The sequence below is a fragment of the Oncorhynchus tshawytscha genome, linkage group LG21 (genome assembly GCF_018296145.1).
Source record: "Oncorhynchus tshawytscha isolate Ot180627B linkage group LG21, Otsh_v2.0, whole genome shotgun sequence".
Taxonomy (NCBI): domain Eukaryota; kingdom Metazoa; phylum Chordata; class Actinopteri; order Salmoniformes; family Salmonidae; genus Oncorhynchus; species Oncorhynchus tshawytscha.
In genome coordinates, this window is record NC_056449.1 from 19,497,604 (window position 1) to 19,515,899 (window position 18,296).

Here is an 18,296-nt window from a genome sequence, read left to right on the forward strand (position 1 = left end):
TAAAGGTGCATGGAAATCTTTTAAACAGAGGACACGCATGAGTTGCCTTAGTCAGTTTATTTACTAGGGGTATGTATGGTGGTGAAATGAAAATGACTCTATTCAATCCTGGAGTCACATTTCTGTGTGCTTCCAGTTTGATATATGCAAAGACCACTCTTGGCTGAGTAATTGCTCATTAGCATCTAATGAAGAGATTTGGCTCTGCATCCAGACAGCCATTTGAGTAAGGGGCTGCAAGCAAGGCATTGGGCTTCAGAACACACACAGGCGTTTTAGAAAGACTGCATATACCAATCTTAGTTATGCCAGAGCCAGATACAGATTCAATCATGCCAGTACCCATGAGAAATGCTATTAAACAAGCAAACGCGGACGTAGGAATATATGGAAAATTAGCTTCGCAATTGTCTGACTCACTGGGGTAGTTTAGGGAAATATACAATTAGACTGATATTATTTTTTTTTCAGCCCTTATCAGGGGATTCTTTTCATGGCTGTACCTTTCTTTTTCCTGTTCCTTTCTTTTTTTTATGATCACTTTAGCTTTTGGATCATACCTTAAGCTGTTCCTAAAATAGCCACTTGCGTTATGTCACTCCTACCCTAAATGTAATGTGACAGTTTGAACATTCTCTTAGCCATGGTTGTATTTGCACTGACAGAGCATGTGACGATCATAGCTTGGAAAACATGGCCTTGAGGGACAGCCTATGTCTACTATGACAATTCTTATCTTGTAAATGGGGTCTGACAATAATTTTAGACCGTATGGCTGTCAATGTGTGCGACCCCTCCAACTAGACAGTAGATAGTATTCTAGGAGGCATGCAATTAATACAACAATACAATGGCTACATTCATACATTACTTATTGGTTAAAGCATGGATGTGCTAAGCATGCCATATACTGCATACATACATGCAAAAAAATATTTAAGATTATTTCAAGACCCTTTAGAAGTATGTTTTTTTCTTGCTTTGGGCTGACCCTGGGGGCGGCAGGGTGGCCTAGTGGTTAAAGCGTTGGACTAGTAACCGGAACCCCCGAGCTGACAAGGTACAAATCTGTCGTTCTGCCCCTGAACAGGCAGTTAACCCAATGTTCCTAGGCCGTCATTGAAAATAAGAATTTGTTCTTAACTGACTTGCCTAGTTAAATAAAGGTAAAATATATATATATATTTTTTAAACCATCTCCACACCTGCTAGAATGAGGGAAGGCAGACATTTTGTGTCAAAGCTGTGTAAAAACTGCCCAGAGAGGATTTTCTGTTATGCACATGCTGATGAGGAGCTTATATGCTGAGTAGCACAGCTGAGACCAATAGATCTTTCTATTAATTTCCGTGCAGTGGCTGTGGATGCTTTTCCATACCGAGCTGCCTGCCGGTGATTAACACTGGACTGTTATCAGACGTTAGGCAAACTATGTGGCTGGTTTAAGTCACTGCTTTCCTTTGAGATAAAGCTTGAGAAAATAGGCGACATGCCCATGAATCAAAATAAATATTTCCACTTCTGAAAATGTGAAAATGTTTGATCATAGCATTTAACTGTATATTTTGGGATAATAAAATGGAAAATTAAGTTACATTTTTTTCCAACTAGGACTGGCCCCAGGAACAACTCACATAGGGGACGTTTAATTACCACAAGGGGGCAGATAGTCATGGTAGGTGCCTCTGTGGTATACCTTGTCAAATTCAGTTGCGTGAGGGTCTTTTTGCTACAAATAATCTTTTCTACTGTGCTTTTATGCCTAGTCACATATCACTGACAACATGTTGTGAGGAAGCGTTTGTCCCAGGGTGTTCACACTCCCCTGGGGATATAGCTCATCAGGATTGGAAGTACACCTTCATCCCCAGTACCGTGGGGAGATCAAACATCACACCGGAAGTAGACTGAGAATGTACAGTGGCTTGTGAAAGTATTCAACCCCCTTGGCATTTTTCCTATTTTGTTGCCTTACAACCTAGAATTAAAATAGATTTTGGGGGGTTTGTATCATTTGATTTACACAACATGCCTACCACTTTGAAGATGCAAAATATGTTTTGTTGTGAAACAAACAAGAAATAAGACAAAAAAACATAAAACTTGAGCATGCATAACTATTCACCCACCCCCAAAGTCAATACTTTGTAGAGCCACCTTTTGCAGCAATTACAGCAGCAAGTCTCTTGGGGTATGTCTCTATAAGCTTGGCACATCTAGCCACTGGGATTTTTGACCATTCTTCAAGGCAAAACTGCTCCAGCTCCTTCAAGTTGGATGGGTTCTGCTGGTGTACAGCAATCTTTAAGTCATACCAGATTCTAAATTGGATTGGGGTCTGGGCTTTGACTAGGCCATTCCAAGACATTTAAATGTTTCCCCTTAAACCACTTGAGTGTTTCTTTAGGAGTATGCTTAGGGTCATTGCCCTGTTGGAAGGTGAACCTACATCCCAGTCTCAAATCTCTGGAAGACTGAAACAGGTTTCGCTCAAGAATTTCCCTGTATTTAGCGCCATCCATCATTCCTTCAATTCTGACCAGTTTCCCAGTCCCTGCTGATGAAACACATCCCCACAGCATGATGCTGCCACCACCATGATGGTGTTCTCAGGGTGATGAGAGGTGTTGGGTTTGCTCTAGACACAGCATTTCCTTGATGGCCAAAAATCTCAATTTAGTTTAATCTGACCAGAGTACCTTCTTCCAAATTTTTGGGGAGTCTCCCACATGCCTTTTGGCGAACACGAAATGTGTTTGCTTATTTTTTTCTTTAAGCAATGGCTTTTTTTCAGGCCACTATTCCGTAAAGCCCAGCTCTGTGGAATGTATGGGTCCTATGGACAGATCTCCACTGTGGAGCTTTGCAGCTCCTTCAGGGTTATCTTTGGTCTCTTTGTTGCCTCTCTGATTAATGCCCTCCTTGCCTGGTCCGTGAATTTTGGTGGGTGGCCCTCTCTTGGCAGGTTTGTTGCATTGCCATATTCTTCCATTTTTTAGTAATGGATTTAATGGTGCTCCGTGGGATGTTGAAGGTTTTGGATATTTTTCTGTACTTCTCGACAACTTTGTCCCTCACCTGTTTGGAGAGATCCTTGGTCTTCATCGTGCCACTTGCTTGGTGGTTGCTTGGTGGTGTTGCAGACTCTGGGGCCTTTCAGAAACAGGTGTATATATAATGAGATCATGTGACAGATCATGTGACACTTAGATTGCACACAGGTGGACTTTATTTAACTAATTATGTGACTTCTGAAGATAATTGGTTGCACCAGATCTTATTTGGGGGCTTCATAGCAAAGGGGGTGAATACATGCGCACACACAAATGTACTTGTCTTTTTTTAAATCATTTTTTTAAACATTTTTTTTTTTTAATATTTCATTCCACCGATTTGGACTATACTATAAAATGCCAAAGGGGATGAATACTTTTGCAAGGCACTGTAGAGCGGTTTATTGCCTTATGGGACACACATATGTAACCCATTGTCTTGCCACCATATAAGCATCATCATAGACCAGCCTACAGAATCCACACACTGTGAGCATCTTCGATACAGAAGACACACAATCCATCAACATCCACAGTCATTTGTATTGGACAGGAGAGAAGAACAATCAGAGAAAGTGGAAGCCAGCATCTCAGTACGTCATCACCCAGAGAATACGACAGGTCTGATTGATTCAGGCAATCCCAAGATCAAACTCAATCTGCAACACAACAAGAGCCATATACCCAGAGGTGACCACAACTCTCATTTTCCACTCTTGTCCCTGATTTGCAACTGCCCATCATTTGAGATCTTGTACCGTGGCCAAACATGGTACAGTGTAACATATAAAGGCTGCAGTGTGGTGTCTCTTAATTGGAGTTGTACTGGCCAGCAGATGGCTACATGGAACTCATGTGTGGCCTCATTGGCTGCTTGCTGAGTCAGTTAGCCCAGAATGAACCACACCTGAGCCAACAGCCCATGTGGACTATGCATTTGGGATTACAAGACTACTGTCGGAAGGCTTAATCTTAATATGTCTACCTAATTGCATTTTGGGTGTGTGATATACACAGTATGTCTATGCACAGATGTGGCTGATTACACTGAGTAAAATATTTGTGCTGTGGACATGTATAATAATATCACTCTAAAATCCAATGTAACACAAAGCATATGGCACATATTTGCTGTTGAATGATCAATTGAAAAGGTTGGTTGACAGTCTCACTGGATTATAGAAGACCATGTCCCATACTGCTAATGAATAATAATAACAACAACAACAACAACAACAAGGGATTGGATTCACTTTCCTGGTGCCAAAGGGCCTTTCGATTGTAGGGAACCTGATCTTGTCTACTTCCAATGTGTAGTATCAAAGTAGTTACTAATACGGTTTGAGCCAACCTAGACAGTGGTGATATCCCATACACACAACTGATACGACATGCCTCCAGGTTGATATAGTTCCAGCAGGCCCTGGCTCATGGCTGTGTGTGAATAAGAGGGCCATGTCACGAGAACCGAGAAACAGATCAGTTAGACTGTAGAGACTGAAGCTATCTAGTAGTATATCCTTCCTGTTTGGCCCTGTCCAGGGGTGTCCTCGGATGGGGCCACAGTGTCTCCTGACCCCTCCTGACCCCTCCTGTCTCAGCCTCCAGTATTTATGCTGCAGTAGTTTATGTGTCGGGGGGCTAGGATCAGTTTGTTATATCTGAGGTACTTCTCCTGTCCTATTCGGTGTCCTGTGTGAATTTAAGTGTGCTCTCTCTAATTCTCTCTTTCTCTCTTTCTTTCTCTCTCTCGGAGGACCATGCCTCAGGACTACCTGAAATGATGACTCCTTGCTGTCCCCAGTCCACCTGGCCGCGCTGCTGCTCCAGTTTCAACTGTTCTGCCTTATTATTATTGGACGATGCTGGTCATTTATGAACATTTGAACATCTTGGCCATGTTCTGTTATAATCTCCACCCGGCACAGCCAGAAGAGGACTGGCCACCACACATAGCCTGGTTCCTCTCTAGGTTTCTTCCTAGGTTTTGGCCTTTCTAGGTAGTTTTTCCTAGCCACCGTGCTTCTACACCTGCATTGCTTGCTGTTTGGGGTTTTAGGCTGGGTTTCTGTACAGCACTTTGAGATATCAGCTGATGTACGAAAGGCTATATAAATAAATTTGATTTGATTTGATCTAAACCCCTTGACAGTGAAGCACCAAACACGTATTCCTTCTGTATCCAAATATTTTCCTAAAAGCACCACACTGGTGTCTGTGCATTAAATATACTTACTATACATAATGCACTTTAAGGATTTTCAGTACGTTTAACAAGCTTTGTTCTTGATATATTTAAGCTGTTCAGCCCCCCTTTTGGAGGCAATCATTTCCCCAGGGAAATTGTCTGCTAAATGTAAAAGAATAAATATGATTTCAAATAATCATACGTCGTGCCTTAATTTTGTTAGTATGTTGCAATAACACCATTTCATATTTTTTATATATTGGTCAATAATTGGCATCCAAGCCAGGATACAGAAAGCCTCCTGTCTGATCCAAAAGGAAAACACATACCCATTGTCCTCCTCCATAGCCTATCTTTAGTTTAGTATAAGCATGTTAGGCCACATCCCTATGCTTTATCACATCTAATTTCAAATGTAATTGCACCAAATTGGCCATTTGAATATAAATGTGGCTCATCATATTTCCATTTCCTCAATGTTTCGCAAATGTGGATATTAAAGGGATACTTCGGGATTTTGGCAACAAGGCCCTTTGTATACCCAGAGTCACATTACCATTTTTATGTATCTGTGTCCAGTATGAAGGAAATTAGAGGTAGTTTCACAAGCTAATACTAACTAGCTTTAGCACAATGACTGGAAGTCTATGGGTATCTGCTAACATGATAGTAGATACCCACAAACTTCCAGTCATTGCCAAAATCTCAAATTATTCCTTTAAGTAGCTTCAATGTCAATTCTGTGTTTGCGAGGCATTATCTGGCAAAGGGTGAGTGAGTAGGCAGTTAAATGGCAGCCCCAGGGAGAAAAGGACCATGGACCGTGGTGGAAGGCACAGAGGGGCCATTGATGAGTAATTAGAAGGACGTCATGGGAAGGCAACTAGATGAGTCTGACCGACCTGCTGCTCCATAACACTGGGGCGGTATATTCTCAGGGATTGTGCTAGGATGTGTGTACTATCAAATTGGAGTTAAAGGATACTATGTGGCTAGTAGACAAAACCCATTAAATGGCTATTAATCTTGTTGTACTATTTCATACTGTTGACTGCTTACATTGGAGTACATTTAGTAATTTCCCCGAGTATTTGAAAAATATCAGGTAAGAAAGGTGAACCATAGATGCATTCCCTTCAATATTATGTCTCTTATTATGGAACAGTAGATAATAGCACCAATCCTCTGGGAACCAATCAATTCCCATTGTTCCTAGTGTATAGAGTCTTCAGATGGTGTATCCAGGTATAACAGTGTTGGCTTGGGGTTTTCTCCCAGGCTGCATGATAATCATGGTCTCAATTCAACTGTACTGTATTTGTCACAAGGGGCTAGGTGTGTGAGGAAGAATCAGGCGCAGAGAGCAGAGAGTTCCACAGGAAGAAGTGCACTTTAATACGGCACAAAAAGCAATGCCCACAACACAGGGCGCAGAAAAATATGGACCAACCCAAAGCACAGGGTACCAGGTCCAGAACACGAACACACCTAATAACACACACACACGTAACACAAGAATAATCCCGCACAAAACAAGGGCGGGTATACACACTTTAAATAAGGAAGCCCATCAAGCACACACAAATAGACACAGGTGCAACTAATAAGACAAAACAAACAGAAAACGAAAAAGGGATCGGTGGCGGCTAGTAGGTCGGTGACAACGACCGCTGACAGTATTTCTGCGTGGGCGTAACACATACACTAGGTGTTGTATAGCAACGTCAATGTATTATGCAATTCTGGTCACTTGTAATAACCTTTTCTAAGGTCGATGTGGCATTTGAGTGCCCTTTAGATTCTTACATTAGGTACTTTGAGGATCTCTTTTGTGTGAGACATTGTGCTATTGTCTACATAATGTAGACAGACATGGAGTTTTATAGAGCGTCCATGTTCTGTTTACACATGACCTGCTCTTGACACATTAAATCCAACCTGAAGACTTGTGTGTCTCATGTGCGTGCTGAGATGCTTGGCTACTCAACAGTCTATGAGCGAAAGGAAGGATGTACTTCATTTAATCTGAGTGTCATAAGGTTCCATGACTTTGTCCACACAGGGCATCTGAACACACAAAATACATTTTGATGATTTACATTACATTTTGGGTGTTTTACTTAACGTTTGTACACCTGTGGTGTTCCCGGTCAAAAATGACCGGTCATTAGAAATGAATGGGTGAGACTACAATTAGTGTATACAATTGAGTTCAGGCACATGCCCATTCATCAGATGGACACACATCCTCTCCCAGACTCCCACATGCATGTGTGTTTGAGCACACACACACCTCACTCCCCTTCTTGGCCTCCATGGAAACCCCCACGGGAACCGTTCCCCAATAGAATATTTCCCCCACAGGAACCACACTTGTTGGCATTCTCACAAACAATCGCAACATCGTTCAATATTATATATAACTTTTCTCACAGCTCTGGCATATAAAGCATTTTTGAGGCCTTGCTCTCACAATTCATTCTGTGGCAGCACAATGACCAAACAATATACTGTATCTGAGGGGGAGGGGGGTGATAAGCCAGTGACTGAGGTCCAAGAAAATGTGAATCAGAGGGATTTCAGGAGAAATCTTTCTGACTCAGAATGACAGAGCTGACTCAAAGAGCAATAGCTCCATTTACTGGAGAAATTTTGCAATGGCAGTCAATGGCATCATGTTCACTTCACACTAAACACACTGCAAATGTGCATTGTCATGCACTGACAGAATGGTAATTGAGATAAAACAAATCATTAATGATTCCTTAGTTAGTTGGACAATTTTTTTTTTTTTACTTCTTACTGTAGGCCTACATTATCATCATCATCATCATCATCATCATCATCCCTAATCTCTACCTGTAGCCTACTTCCCTCTGATATAATGTATTTCCACCTTTCAATCACTCTTGTTGTCCAGCTCCCTTAATTCAAATGAAACATTCTAACATATCAATCTTGCTGGCAAAAAATTGTTAAATATTGCTAAGTTATTTAGCTGTAGTGTGGATGTTTGGCTGTTTTTATATATAATGAACACCCAGATAGTGCAACTGCTGTGTAGGCAACACAATAGTCAGACAGAGACAAACTGGCCCACGGCAATTTTGCGCGGGCTGCCGCCTCGTTGGCTACTATGTTACAATATTAATATTCTCGAGCCGCTTGTTGAAACAAAATGTTTAAAAATTCTCAGAGCCACTTTGTTGATGTAATGCTTCAATATCGGCAGAATGTTTCCCTTCTGCCAAACGCTGATGAAGGGGCGTAGACTTCGGCTACCGAACTTCAACAAGTCTCAATAAAAAAAGTGTACTGGAACAGCCAAAAAAACAACAATATGCAGTGTTGTCAACTCCTCAGTAAGGAAAGTAGCTATTGGCTGTCCTAAAAGTCGCTAGAAGTCGCTAAATTACGTCATCACCTAATTTGCATAATTGGCCATGTGCATGTAATTGTAATGGATGCTGTATCTCCTGCTCTGACTGCAGCTGGGAGGGGCTGCCGCCTGTGAGCGCTTTGGGACAGGAGATGGCCCAACGCAGCACCCGCTGCTCGTTGAGAAGAGTAAGAACAATACATGCTTTCACATCAGTCTCCAAAATTCTCAAATAACACCAGAAAAAGCCGCTAGATTTGCCGCTAGTCGCTTTTTTTGAAAATGTGTCGCTAGAGGGGTCTGAATATTCATTAAATATAGCGACAAGGTCGCTAAGTTGACAACACTGACAATATGGTGTAAATGCAGACCGCAATTCAGTCCATTTCTGGAAGTGGGTGTTCCCTGACATCAGAAAACGCCCATTGATTCCTGCCATTCGTCAGTTCCGGTGTTAATGGTTTCTTGACACAAATTATTTGTTTACATAGCAGGTTAGGATAACTAATGTGGCAGGTTAGTTAGTTGAATTAGCGTGGCAGGTTAGGTGAATTAGCTTGGCAGGTTAGGAGACTGCAGGTTAAGGTTATGAAAAGGTTGAGATTAAGCTTTGCTACAATGTTACAGTTGTCAACAACAGTTGTCCCCGACTCGAAAGAAATGACCAGGGACCAATGGCGAGCATCAACGGGTGTAACTTGACATCAGAAACACCTCTAATTGGGGTATGCAATTATACCCTTCTCCAAAAAAAAGCGGAACGCTGCCAAACACCAAAACATCACAAAATGTCCTTATCATATTGTCTATGCCGCAAACTGTTTAGACTGGGAAGCATATGGTAAACTTGAGCCAAGAGCTGTGGTCACACATAGCAAGTGCGGTGGTCATGCATAGGCCTAGACAGCATAATGTTGCTTTCTGTAGTTTTTTGTATGTTTTGACTTTGTCAGGTTGCTAGCATACAGTAGTCCTAGCCCTACTTTGCATAATTTTTGGGGGTCAACTTGAAACATTTTGACCTAAATGTTAAGCCTGTCGCATGTTTTTGTTCATTTTGGTGTTCGGCAGGTTTTTTTCCCGGCTGTTCTCAGACACTACATTTTTTCTTGGGGAAAGTCAAAGTTCGTTAGCCGAAGTGTATGTCCCTTCATTGGAGATTGGACAACTAGTAGTGGCGGGAACTAAGGATAGGACAATTCAATTAAGGGTTTGCCTTCATTCAACAAGAGAGTACAACAGCAGCTAGGCCCTACTTTCTGCAGTGCACAATTTATTTTATTTAACCTTTATTTAACTAGGTCAGTCAGATAAGAACAACTTCTTCCTTACAATAACGGTCTACCAAAAGACAAAAGGCCTCCTGCGGGGACGTCTGCTGGGATTTTTTAAAAATAGGACAAAACACACATCATGACAAGAGAGACACCACAACACTACATAAAGAGAGACCTAAGACAACAACATAGCATTGCAGCAACACATTACAACACAGAATGGTAGCAAGACCACATGAAAACAACATGGTAGAAACACAACATGATAGCAACACAACATGGTAGCAGCACAAAACATGGTACAAACATCATTGGGCACAAACAACAGCACAAAAGCAAGAAGGAAGAAACAACAATAAATCACGTGAAGCAGCCACAACTGTCAGTAAGAGTGTCCGTGATTGAGGCTTTGAATGAAGAGATGGAGATAAAACTGTCCAGTCTGTAGGTCTTTCAGACTTAAGAGGGTTTTATAAATAAGCATGGGGGTCTTGCGATGGGTATACAGAGATGACTAGTTTACAGAGGAGTATAGAGTGCAGTAATGTGTCCTATAAGGAGCATTGGTGGCAAATCTGATGGCTGAATGTTAAAGAACATCTAGCCGCTCGAGAGCACCCTTACCTGCCAATCTATAAATTACTTCTCTGTAATCTAGCATGGGGAGGATCAAATCAAATCAAACTTTGTCATCTGTGCTGAATACAACAAGTGTAGACCTTACCGTGAAACGCTTACTTTACAAGCCCTTAACCAACAGTGCAGTTCAAGAAAGAGTTAAGAAAATATTTACCAAATAAACTAAAGCAAAAAATAAATAAAAGTATGACAATAAAATAACAATAACAAGGCTATATACAGGGGGTACCGGTACCGAGTCAATGTGCGGGGGTACAGGTTAGTCGAGGTAATTAGGTCCGGCTGGCCATTTGATTAATTGTTCAGCAGTCTTATGGCTTAGGGGTAGAAGCTGTTAAGGAGCCTTTGGACTTGGCGCTAGACACCTAGACTTGGCGCTCCGGTACCGCTTTCCATGCGGTAGCAGAGAGAACAGTCTATGACTTGGGTAACTGGAGTCTTTCACAATTTTTTGGGCTTTCCTTTGACACCGCCTAGTATTTAGATCCTGGATGACAGGAAGCTTGGCCCCAGTGATGTACTGGGCCATACGCACTACCCTCTGTAGCGCCTTACAGTCAGATGTCGAGCAGTTGCCATAACAAGCGGTGATGCAACCGGTCAGGGTGCTCTCGATGGTGCAGCTGCATAACTTTTGACTATCTGGGGATCCATGCCAAATCTTTTCAGTCTCCTGAGGGGGAACAAGTGTTGTCGTGCTCCCTTCATGACTGTCTTGGTGTGTTTGGACCATGATAGTTCATTGGTGATGTGGACAGCAAGGACCTTGAAACTCTCAACCAGCTCCACTACAGCCCCTGTGATGTTAATGGAGGCCTGTCTTTTGCTGTAGGCCACAATCAGCTCCTTTGTCTTGCTCACATTGAGGGAGGGGTTGTTGTCCTGGCACCACACTGCCAGGTCACAGACCTCCCTATAGGCTGTCTCATTGTTGTCGGTGATTAGGCCTACCACTGTTATGTCGTCAGCAAACTTAATGATGGTGTTGGTGTCGTGTATGGCCACGCAGTCGTGGGTGAACAGGGAATACAGGAGGGGACTAAGCACACAGCTCTGAGGGACCCCAGTGTTGAGGATCAGCGTGGCAGACGTGTTTTTGCCTAACCTTACCAACTGGGGGTGGCCCGTCAGGAAGTCCAGAATCCAGTTGCAGATGGATGTGTTTAGTCCCAGGATCCTTAGCTTAGTGATGAGTTTTGTTGGCACTATGCTGTTGAATGCTGAGCTGTAGTCAATGAACAGCATTCTCACATAGGTGTTACATTTGTCCAGGTGGAAAAGGGCAGTGTGGAGTGCGATTGAGATTGCGTCATCTGTGGATCTGTTGGAGAGGTATGCAAATTGGAGTGGGTCTAGTGTATCCGGGATGAGGCTGTTGATGACCAACCTTTCAAAGCACTTCATGGAGACATGAGTGCTATGAAGCGGGAATCATTTAGGCAGGTTACCCTCGCTTCCTTGGGCACAGGGACTATGGTGGTCTGCTTGAAACATGTAGGTATTACAGACTCGGTCAGGGAGACATTGAAAATGTCAGTGAAGACACTTGCTAGTTGGTCTGCGCATGCTTTGAGTACATGTCCTGGTAATCTGTCTGGCCTCGCAGCTTTGTGAATGTTAACCTGTTTAAAGGTCTTACTCACATCGGCTACCGAGAGCGTTATCACACAGTCGTCCAGAACAGCTGGTGCTTCCATGCATGCTTCAGTGTTGCCCAACTCGAAGCAAGCATAAAAGACATTTAGCTCATCTGGTAGGCTCGATGTGGATGTTTCCTGTAATCCTTGGCTTCTGGTTGGGATATGTACGTACGGTCACTGTGGGGACTACGTCGTCGAGTTATACTCCTCAATCTCATTGAATGAAGCCCGGAACATATTCCAGTCTGTGCTAGCAAAACAGTCCTGTAGCATAGCATCTGCGTCATCTGACCACTTCTGTATCGAGCGAGTCACTGGTACATCCTGTTTTAGTTTTCGCTTGAAAGCAGGAATCAGGAGAACAGAATTATGGTCAGATTTTCCAAATGGAGGGCGAGAGAGAGCTTGTATGCGTCTCTGTGTGAGGAGTAAAGGTGGTCTAGAGTTTTTTTCCCTCTGGTTGCACATGTGATATGCTGGTAGAAATGAGGTAAAACAGATTTAAGTTTGCCTGCATTAAAGTCCCCGGGCCACTAGGTGCGCCGCTTCTGGATGAGCATTTTCATGTTTGCTTATGGCCTTATACAGCTGGTTGAGTGCGGTCTTAGTGCCAGCATCCGTTTGTGGTGGTAAATAGACAGCTATGAATAATATATATGAGAACTCTCTTGGTAGATGGTCTATAGCTTATCATAAGGTACTCTACCTCAGGCGAGCAATACCTCAAGACTTCTTTAACATTAGACATCGCGCACCAGCTGTTATTGACATCTGAATCAGGGTTAGTTTGGCAGCTGGGGTGAAAGAGAAGCAATTATGATAGAGGAAACCATGTCTAGGTTCAACCTTAGCCTGCATCTTTGATATATGCTGAGACGAGGACAGTGTCTAGCCATACTCACAAGTACTTGTATGAGGTGAGTACCTCAAGCTCTAAACCCTTAGATATACAGTGCCTTGCGAAAGTATTCGGCCCCCTTGAACTTTGCGACCTTTTGCCACATTTCAGGCTTCAAACATAAAGATATAAAACTGTATTTTTTTGTGAAGAATCAACAACAAGTGGGACACAATCATGAAGTGGAACGACATTTATTGGATATTTCAAACTTTTTTTAACAAATCAAAAACAGAAAAATTGGGCGTGCACTGTAGTAATCACACCGGTGGGGAGATTCTTCTTCTGACCTTTGTTTTTGAAGTGTTCAGAACAAGGCTAAGGGCAGAGAAAGCTTGTTGGACACTAAGAAATCTTTGTTTTGGAGCTTTTAACTCTAAATCTGGGGAGGGGCCAGCTGAGTATAAGACTATCATCTGCATATAAATGGATGAGAGAGCTTCCTTCTGCCTGAGCTATGTTGTTGATGTTAATTGAGAAGAGCGTGGGGCCTAGGATTGAGCCTTGGTGTTCTCCATTGGCGACAGGCAGTGGCTGAGAGCAGATTTTCTGACTTTATACACTACACTCTTTGAGAGAAGTAGTTAGCAAACCAGGCCAAAGACCCCTCAGAGACACCAATACACCTTAGCCGGCCCACGAGAATAGAATGATCTACTGTATCAAAATCTTTGGCCAAGTCAATAAAAATAGCAGCACAACATTGCTTAAAATGACAATGGTGACATTCTTTAGGATCTTTTCAGGATCCACCCTTTTTTTCAATTTTCTCCTAAAAGTAGTTTCCAACTACTAGTTTCCATGCACATGTTTTAACTTGAGAAGTACTGTAAACTGTACTGTAAACATGATGTAAACAAGATGTAAAATTGTGCGCCAAAAATGTAAAAATGACAGATTTCTTGATATATCTTATATTTATTCAGACTTTTTTCAGGAAGTGTTATGGCTGTGTCTTTTGGGGGGTTTAGTGGCAGTTGGCAGCCAATAAGTTGCATTACCGGCCCCCAACAGTCCTGTGGTCTGTTGAGTCCAAATGAGATTTTTGGTTCCAACCGCCGTATCTTTGTGACACGCAGAGTAGGTGAGCAGATGATCTCCACGTGTGTGGTTCCCATCGTGAAGCATGGAGAAGGAGGATTGATGGTGTGGGGGTGCTGTGCTGGTGACACTGTCAGTGATTTATTTAGAATTTAAGGCACATTTAACCAGCATGGCTATTACACGATTCTGCAGTGATACGCCATCCCATCTGGTTCACGCTTTGTAGGACTATAATTTGTTTTTCAACAGGACAATGACCCAACACACCTCCGGGCTGTGTAAGAGTTATTTCACCAAGAAGGAGTGTAACGGAGTACTGCATCAGATGACTTGGCTTCCATACTCACCCAACCACAACCCAATTGAGATGGTTTGGGATGAGTTGAACCGCAGAGTGAAGGAAAAGCAGCCAACAAGTGCTCAGCATATGTGTGTTACGGAATTCCTCTTCTTCAGAAGAGGAGTAGCAAGGATCAGACCAATGTGCAAGGTGATAAGTGTCCATAATGATATATTTAATAAATCAACAGAACACTGAACAAAATCACAAAAGTACAAACGAAAACCGAAACAGTCCCGTATGGTGAAAACACTAACACAGGATACAACCACTAGGCCAAACATATAGAAATATAACAGAACAAAACATATAAAAACAACATAGAATGCCCACCCCAACTCACGCCCTGACCAACTAAAATAAAGACATAAAAAAGGAACTAAGGTCAGAACGTGACAGTATCCCCCCCAAAGGTGCGGACTCCGGCCGCAAAACCTGAACCTATAGGGGAGGGTTTGGGTGGGCATTTACCGAGGTGGCGGCTCTAAATCGGGACATGGACACCACTCCTCCATAGTCTCGGCCCACTTATGTGGCACCTTAGGAGTGACGACCCTCGCCACCGACCCCGGATTGGGGACCCTAGCAACGGGTCCCGAATGGACGGGACATTCCGGCAGCACCGGACAGGCAGGAGACTACGGCAGCTCCGGATAGACGGGCGATTCCGGCAGCTCAGGACAGACGGGAGACTCTGGGCAGCTCAGGACAGACGGGAGACTCTGGGCAGCTCAGGACAGACGGGAGACTCTGGGCAGCTCAGGACAGACGGGAGACTCTGGGCAGCTCAGGACAGACGGGAGACTCTGGGCAGCTCAGGACAGACGGGAGACTCTGGGAAGCTCAGGACAGACGGGAGACTCTGGGAAGCTCAGGACAGACGGGAGACTCTGGGCAGCTCAGGACAGACTGGAGACTCTGGGCAGCTCAGGACAGACGGGAGACTCTGGGCAGCTCAGGACAGACGGGAGACTCTGGGCAGCTCAGGACAGACGGGAGACTCTGGGCAGCTCAGGACAGACGGGAGACTCTGGGCAGCTCAGGACAGACGGGAGACTCTGGGCAGCTCAGGACAGACGGGAGACTCTGGGCAGCTCAGGACAGACGGGAGACTCTGGGCAGCTCAGGACAGACGGGAGACTCTGGGCAGCTCAGGACAGACGGGAGACTCTGGGCAGCTCAGGACAGACGGGAGACTCTGGCAGCTCAGGACAGACGGGAGACTCTGGCAGCTCAGGACAGACGGGAGACTCTGACAGCGCTGAGCAGGCGGGAGCACCTGTAAGGAGGAGACAGAGAGACAGCCTGGTGCGGGGGGCTGCCACCGGAGGGCTGGTGCGTGGAGGAGGCACCGGATAGACTGGACCATGGAGGCACACTGGAGGTCTCGAGCTCCGAGCCTGCACAACCCTACCTGCTTGGATACTCCCTGTAGCCAGGCCAGTGCGGCGAGGTGGAAAAGACCGTACTGGGCTGTGCTGGCGAACCGGGGACACCATGCGTAGGGCTGGTGCCATGTACCCCGGCCAGAGGAGACGCACTGGACACCAGATTCATGGCACCTGGCTCGATGCCCACTCTAGCCCGGCCGATACGAGGCGCTGCACTGTAACGCACCGGGCTATGCCTGCGCACCGGGGACACCGTGTGCCTCACGGCATAACACGGTACCTGCCCGGTCCACCTCTCTCCACAGTAAGCACGGGAGTTGGCTCAGGTCTCCTACCTGACTTAGCCACACTCCCCGTGTGCTCCCCCCAATACATTTTTGGGTCTGCCTCTCGTCCTAGCCACGCTGCCGTGCAGCCTCCTCATACCACCGCCACTCAGCTTTAGCTGCCTCCAGCACTGCCTTGGGGTGGCGATATTACCCAGCCTGTGCCCAGGGTCCATTGCCTTCCAAAATCTCCTTCCATGTCCATGAGTCTTGAGATTTCTGCTGCCCGTTACCACTCTGCTTGGTCCTTTTTTGGTGGGGGATTCTGTAACGGAAATCCACTTCTTCAAAGGAGGAGTAGCAAGGATCAGACCAATGTGCAGTGTGGTAAGTGTCCATAATGATATATTTAATAAATCAACAGAACACTGAACAAAATAACAACCGAAACAGTCCTGTATGGTGAAAACACTAACACAGGATACAACCACCCACAAAACACAATAGAAAACAGGCTACCTAAATATGGCTCCCAATCATAGACAACGACTGACACCTGCCTCTGATTGAGAACCATACTAGGCCAAACACATAGAAATATAACAGAACAAAACATAGAAAAACAACATAGAATGCCCACCCCAACCACCCACAAAACACAATAGAAAACAGGCTACCTGAATATGGCTCCCAATCAGAGACAACGACTGACACCTGCCTCTGATTGAGAACCATACTAGGCCAAACACATAGAAATATAACAACAGAAAAAAAACATAGAAAAACAACATAGAATGCCCACCCCAACTCACGCCCTGACCAACTAAAATAAAGACATAAAAAGGAACTAAGGTCAGAATGTGACAATGTGGGAACTCTTTCAAGACTGTTGGAAAAGCATTCCAGGTGAAGCTGGTTGAGAGAATGCCAAGAGTGTTAAAAGAATCTTTGAAGAATCTTTGCTTTGTTTAACACTTTTTGGTTACTACACAATATGTGCCATATGTGTTATTTCATTGTTTTTATGTCTTCACTATTATTATACAATGTAGAGAATAGTAAAATAAAGAAAAACCCTTGAATGGTGTGTCCAAACGTTTGACTGGTACTGTAGGCCCGGCCAGCAGCCGAGATAGCTAGGTCCAGTCGGCCTGCCAGATGACAAAAAAATAACTGGAGCGCTGGGTCAGCCACTTTTAAATAGCACCTGGGCCAGCACAGTTAAAACACCTTCCCACTAACAAGATGGCAACTGTCACAGGTGCAACACATACTGACTAATGAAGCGACACCAATCGGTGTGCCCTATGTGCTAATGTATTATATGTGTTCAATTCCAACCTCAAAACATAAATGGAAAAACCTAAACCTGCAACACTCTGTGCTGGCACAGACCTTCTACTCACAGTCATCCTCTCAGGATCCCTCACCCTTGACCCATCTTCCTCTAGTTTCTTCACTGCCTCAGCAAACGACACCTTTTGCACTGAACTGACTCTAGCCACCTCAACCTTTCTCCTTCGCTCTGGACACTTCTGATCCCCAGCAACATGGGCACACCTACAATGGGCACACCTACAGTTGACACACACAACTTTATCCACGGAAACTACACAGTCCTCTAGGCCTTCCCTGCACACATGCCCTCCCTGCACATCTTGGAATCTCCCTCCTACAAACTGCTGCAATATGACCATAAACTTGAAACAGCGCAGTGGATTCAACACAAAAGCTTTGACAGGATAACTGATATATATATTTTTTTATTTTTATTTTTTTTTTACATTTACCCCTTTTCTCCCCAATTGGTAGTTACAGTCTTGTCTCATCGCTGCAACTCCCCTATGGACTTGGGAGAGGCGAAGGTCGAGAGCCATGCGTCCTCCGAAACATGACCCTGCCAAGCCACACTGCTTCTTGACACATTGCTTGCTTAACCCAGAAGTCAGCTGAACCAATGTGTCGGAGGAAACACTGTCAAACTGAGGTCAGCTTGCAGGTGCCCGTGCCCGCCACAAGGAGTCACTAGAGCACAATGAGACAAGGAAATCTCAGCCGGCCAAACCCTCCCCTACCCGGACAACACTGGGCCAATTGTGCGCCGCCTCATGGGTCTCCCGGTCACGACTAGCTGTGACAGAGACTGGGCTGTATTAATGCAGTGTCTTAGACTGCTGCGAT